Below are 6,514 nucleotides of genomic sequence, written 5' to 3'. Positions count from 1 at the left end.
GGTGGCGGGGTCCCGCGCTTCTGAGGCTTTGCCAGAGCAAAGTCTCAGAGGCGCGGCACCCCGCCGCCGCTGTGGCTTTGCTCCCCGTGTCCCTGGTCTGCTGGGGGGGGGGGGGCGCAGCTAGTACGCCCCCCCAGCAGACCAGGCTTTTGTTGTGGACCCTGGGGTAGAGCAGCTGGGGTGGTCCTGCAGGGACCTACCTGGCAGCCCAGCTGTTCTGTCCCAGGCTCGAGATTCAGCAGCTGTTGAAACTGATCAGTGGCTGATTCCAGGAAGCTGGGGGCAGAGCAATTCTGCCTCCAGCTTCCTGTAGTCAGCCCCTGGTCAGTTTCAGCAGCAGCGGCTGAATCTGGAGCCAGTTCCGACTTACATACAAATTCAACTTAAGAACAAACCTATAGTCCCTATCTTGTACGTAACCCGGGGACTGCCTGTATGTCTCTTGCAATACCATGACATCTTACACTGGCAATATTTCAGGCTAAAACTCTCTCAAATTCCCCAGTTTTGCCAACATTGGTAATCTGGCTGTTCTCATCAAAGAGAAGACATTTAAGGCCTTGGCAGAACTCTTAAGAACTTCAGAAACCTTTCTTTGAACTTGCTTTTTCTTGAGTGGAGAAAGGGATAATAACATACCACTAACATGAGGATGAAATTGTTTTAAAAAAGGTAAAGCACATTTACTTCAAAAATTTAAACAGTGTCAGGCGTCTGACTCCTTGAAGGTTTTTTTGTTTGTTTGTTTGTTTGTTTTTTGAGAAGACATCTAGCTGACCTGTTTACTGGGTAAAGGGACTATAAATGAGAGTTCAGTATGATAATACAAGTATCAGTTTCCAAGTGGATGTAGCACAGCCAGGAATACACACAGAACACTTTGCTCCTTTATGAAAAGTTTAAGACCTGTGGTTTCATTCTTTAGGTGCTTCTCCTTCAACCACAGGCAAGCTGTTTATGACACTATGACATGTACCAGTGTCATAAACAGCTCAGTGAATTGTCACATTTTTAACCAAACTGTTCAAAAGCAAATCAAATTTTAAAAAACCTTCTGGCCACCCTTTTCAACTACTGGTCATCTCAAACAGCAATTACATGTATGAAATTCAAGCAGCAGAATAACAGTCAGATTAAGTCACAGGCACCATGGATCTCTGCCTAGGGCCTCAATCCCTGAAGTCATGTGATTATATCAGAATCACAGCTTTCATTTTTTTTAACATGGTACCCACCTGGGTATGAAGGAAATCTTACAAGTATGACATGAGTGTAAGTGATGCAGTGATGTCTACCAGCATCTGCAGAGAACCTGATACAACAGCTCTGAGAAGGGTTGTAAGCAACTACACTCACTACCAGAGCACTCTCTTGCATCTGGGCGTGTCATTGCAGGAGCTTTTGTTCCTATTGCCCTGGCTGACTTTCATTTTGATTCCAGAGTGATCAGGCTGTATATAGAACTCATCCCTCTGGCCCCTCTGGGCTATTCCTTGGCTCATCTTTTAGGCCTCTAGGCTAAATAATTTTTACATGGGGCTCATATGCCCTGCCCTCAGGGAATCCAGGACCACTCTCTGTTCTGGATTCCAGCCCAAAGACTCTGGTTTACAAAGCTAAATCTGCTCCTTCAGACTCACCGGTGTTTCCCTAGGCAACTTGCTACAGCTATACCCCTTGTGCTGCTTCCCTAAATCCTGTGCTTCCCACAGTCCTTCCTCTGGTTCTCAGGCCTCTGGTTTCTCCATCTTGCTCCTTTTCCTTCTTTCTCTGCTGGAACATCCATTCCTGACAACTGCCTCTCTGTGCCTTACACCCTTTCTAAGAACCAGCACATGAATTAATCCATCCCCATAGCTTTCTTCAGTCTGCCTTTCCTAGTGAGTGGAACTAGGGTTTCCCCAAAAATACCAAACACACGTGCTAAAAATCTGCAAAAAAACCAAAACCATAAATACCGAACACACATGCTAAAAATCTGTCGAGCTAAAAAAAACAAAACAAAAAACAAACAAAAAAACTCCATCACAACTATGCTTAACACTGAATGGGGACTTTATTATAAACAATCAACAGTTTACACCATATATTCTGATGACATGAACCTCCCAGCACGCAGGTTCCCACCTGGCAACCCTATTGCCAGGCTGAGCTAGCCTCTCAGAGCCTTTATTCAGCTGTGGAGGGGAGTAAACGGGGATTCAAGCCTGGCCCATATTCTGGCCATGACAAGAAGTGGATTATATGCCTGAAAATCTGTGGACGAGAAGTGGATTATATGCTTCCTAGAACTGATCGCAGCCCTGCCTCCCCAGCCACTCCCCCCACCCTTGACAGGCTTCCGTCGGGCGCCCAGCCAGAAAAGCAGAAAATACCGGACATTGCATATGTTCAGTATTTTCTGAATTTTTTTTACTGGACAGAGGGCGCAGAAAATGGACTGTCTGGTTGAATACCAGATACCTGGCAATCCTAAGTGGGACGTTCTTGCCTCCTTTTTCCTGGGTCCTTTCTCTAGTTTTTCTAGGCCCTTTCACAGGTGGGATAACTATTTACAATTAAGTTGCCAGATCGGGACAGCTAAGATAAAGATACTATGCCACAAGCAAGAATAATCCTGACTCCCCCAAAGGTTAAGCAGTCCTATGACCACCTCAGTGCAGGGGGTCCTCACAAACCAGCACAGTGCTGTTGTATTTGGGTTGCATTCAGTGTTGGAGAAGGTTTCACCTGAAAGAAAAAAAAATAAACTCTTTCTCCTTCTTAAAATGTATTTCTAACTTCACATTAGGTTTTATAAATACCCTCTTTATGTTATAAACAAAAAATTATTTTTATAACTAAAACCAGAATTACAGGCCTACATACTGTATGATTTTGCCTCTTACGAAGGAAGAAACCCCCAGATTACTGCTGTCAAAACCAAACCTTTTGTTCAAGTAGGTCACGCTAAATTTGTGTGAGACAAGTGTTCAGATTTTCTAGCAGGTGAGGTATCTGTCAAAGAAAATGCTTCAATATATTAGAGGGAAAATAAACATTGACAAGAGCTGTGAAGGAAAATGTGATAAAGTCTCTGGATAAAACACTGAATTACATAATCAAACAGGAAAAAAATAGGCTTGCTTTGTCAATTTGTTTCTTGACATATGGAAAAGTATCGCTTTCTAAGTATCCGCCTCTATTTACATTAGTTTCACTCCTTATTATGGACAAGTCATGTGACTTTGGCATAACAATACCTATGTGCTGGGGGGGAAGGGGTGAATTATCAGTGGAGGAGTGAATCTGTGCGTCAAACACAGATTTGAGTTTTCCATTTGTGGTTAAAAATTTACCAGTTTCATTGCTGGCACAGGTGGGAGGAAAAACTGAAAAAGAAGACAAGAGTGAACATTTTGTTCTGGAGGGAAGTCTACATGTCCCTTATGCTTATGCTGCCTTTCTGATTTCTCACTTCTTACTTTCCTTTTTATCTTATCTTTTATTTTGCATTTTTTGGACCATACTACTTAATTTAGACCAGCGGGTCCCAACCTTTTCCAGATGGGGACCCATTTTGGCAATTCAGGAAGACTTGGTGACCCAAGGCAATTCAAAAACAGAGGGAGTAGAGGGAGCACAGCCACCTGGGGAGACACTTGGTGACCCTTTTGAAATGTAATGGCAACCCATATTTGGGACCCGACCAATAGGTTGGGAAACTCTGCTTTAGACTGTAAAACTGAAGACAACTTTAAAAAAATTAACTCAAAACTGAAAGACAAAATGCAAAATCAAGGAACAGTCAAAAATAAAACAAGTAAGTTTGCATTTGTCTTGTCCGTCTGTCTATGATTTTCAGAAAAAAACAACAAGTGGTCTGGTAGCACTTTATAGACTAACAAAACATGTAGATAGTATCATGAGCTTTCGTGGGTACAGCCCATAACTCCAGCCATCTGATGACCCTTGGTTTTTGGATTGTATGAAAAGGTAAATACAACTTCTCTATTTACTTTCTACACATCACTCATGATTGTTTATATCTCTGTCATACTCCAAGACTCTCCTTGTATGGGAGACATTCTATACTCTTGATCAACTTTGTTGACTTGCTCTGAACCTTTCTGAGATGGAAAAATCAGAATTGGACACAGTAATCAAGGTGTGAGTATACCATGGATTTATATAGTGGCACAATGTTATTTTCTGTCTCATTTTTATCCCTTTCCTAATATAGTTCCTACATACTATTAGTCTTTTTTGTCTGCAGCTGTGCATTAAGGAGAAGTTTGCAGAGGATTATCTGCAATAACTCCAGGATCTCTTCCTTTGGTAGTAATAGCTAATTTAGACCACATCACTATAGATAGTGATCTGAGATTATCTTTTCCCATGGGAATTACTTTGCACTTATCAGTGTTGAATTCATCTGTCATTTTTTTATCCAGTCACCCAATATTGTGAGATCCCCATTTTGTGAACTTCTCAGGGACTGCTTTGGACCCAACTGCTTTGAATAATTTTGTATCATCTACAAACTTGCCACAATTCACCCCACCGTTTCCAAATCATTGAGTAATATGTTGAACAGCATAGCTCCCAGTACAGAGACTCTGGGAGACCTGCTGTTCCTCCCACTTCTCTGTGAGATTTGACCATCTTTCAACCTTTTACTGACTCATGAGGAGACCTTTTATCTTATCTCAGGAATACTTTGTTTCGTTGAGAGCCTTTCGTAATAAATGTTGTCAAAGGCTTTCGGAAAATTCAAGTACACTGTATCAACTGGGTCGGCCTTATCCAAATGCTTGCTGGTTTCCTGGAGAATTTTAATAGGTTGGTGAGGCATTTTCCCTATACAAAAATTCTGTTGACTCTTCAACAACAAATTGTGTTTATCTGTGTGTCTGATAATTCTTTTCTTTACTAAAATTTCCACAAATTCATTTGGTTACTGGCCTGTAACTGCCAAGACTTCCTTTGAAGCCTTTTTTTAAAAAAGTCGCATTACACAGCTACATTCTAGTCATCTGTTTACCTGAACTGAGGACATAAAAATTTGGATTTGTGTACAAAATCCATAGCTACCTGTTTTAAGACAAAAGTTGTTGTAGGTAAATTTAAATACAATTTGTGTTACTTACTTTTGCCTAAGGGACAGTTTATAGCGCTGAAAGAACGTGAGACCCAGTCATCTCATGGCATTTCCACTAATCAGGTGCTGAAATATCATGAGTATTGGCTCAATAAATGGCTCCTAAATTAATTATTAAAGCATAAGATGAACATAAATACTAACAAAACACATAGCTCCAGTTGAAATCAGTGGGACGTCTGTAGAACAAGGGTTGAACAAAAACTAAGCAAGGACTTCAGGATTTGTATTACATACTGAAAATATAAATACAGAAATAAATCAGACCCAATCCCTAATCCACATTAGATCAAAATACAGATCGAAATAAATTTAGTATTGTTAGAAACAATTTTGAATATTTGTTTGTTTATTTTTGTTGTTGTTTTGCATCTTCTTCTTTAAAACTGTTCCTACTTTTGAATCAAGAAAGCAAAAAAATTGTCAGGGGAAAAATTTCATGTTCCCTGTGTCTATGTACAGGGCAAAATCTGAAAGTTACTTGTTGTTGAGGCACAGCTTTGGATTTTTACCACAGAAATATCTGTCTAAATGCTGGCTGTCTTGGAAAAACATTGACTGCCTACTCCATATGCACTATGTGAGGTCAGGAAATGTGGGGAGGAGAGGAAATGCTGTAGTCAGAGTTAAAGGAGGGGGGTACTGATCCAAGCTATGCTCCATACAATCGGACCACCTTCACAGTCCCTCCACCCTCATTCCACCTGCTTTCCAAGCTCCTCTGCTTTCCCCCTTTTCTTCTTTTATGGTGTATAATGATGGTTTGAAAAGGTTTTTTTAAGTGTATGTGCTTGTTTGTTTTGTTTTGTGGAGAGGTTGCTGTTGAGTTTGTGGTTTGTTTTTACCTTTGGAATCTCAAGTATATCAAGTCTGGTCTTCCCAGATTTTGCTGGAGGACTTGGTGAAGATCTCAGAGAAAGAGGGAGTTCTCTGGGTCTTTTATTAAATGGGTAATAGGCATTGAACCATTGGCAAACATTTTTTTTTCCTTGAGTGTTTGTTAAGGCATCCTTTTATCAGATGTTTGAATTCTTCATAAAAAAAGCAATTGAATTACTGTTAAGTATACTAGTAGGAGGTTTCTGTTGACTCTAACAAGGATTAAAAATGAGCCTCACTCATGGGCAGAGGGAACTACAGTTTGCAAGAGAGGTTTTACAGGGGTCAGCTTCGGAAAAACCAAACTTGAAGAGAAAGCTTAGGTTTATGTTTCTAAATATGTTTGAATTTTATACAGTGTGGGGGGAAGGGGGGAGCTCTTGCTTACAAGGTACTGTATTAACAATTATATATTAGCTTTAAAGAATCTGATTAAAAATCACATCCAAACTCAATTATCCAGATTTCACTTCCTTTGTGCTGTAATTTCATAAT

General features: G+C 40.5%; 1 long non-coding RNA gene across 3 annotated transcripts in view; it reads right to left on the bottom strand.

Moving 5' to 3' along the window:
- Window positions 1–280: 280 nt before the first annotated feature.
- The window catches only part of LOC102457832 (uncharacterized), a 48,923-nt gene continuing 42,689 nt past the window's right edge, over window positions 281–6,514 (bottom strand). For all 3 annotated transcript variants that reach the window (XR_016349481.1, XR_016349482.1, XR_016349483.1), the window contains one exon: window positions 281–2,730. This is a non-coding gene — a long non-coding RNA (uncharacterized LOC102457832). The remainder of the gene's footprint in view (window positions 2,731–6,514) is intronic.

The sequence above is a fragment of the Pelodiscus sinensis genome, chromosome 4, assembly GCF_052426305.1.
Source record: "Pelodiscus sinensis isolate ZL-2025 chromosome 4, ASM5242630v1, whole genome shotgun sequence".
NCBI lineage: Eukaryota > Metazoa > Chordata > Testudines > Trionychidae > Pelodiscus > Pelodiscus sinensis.
Note: the sequence above shows the minus strand (reverse complement) of the source record. Positions and strands in the feature narration are given on the sequence as shown.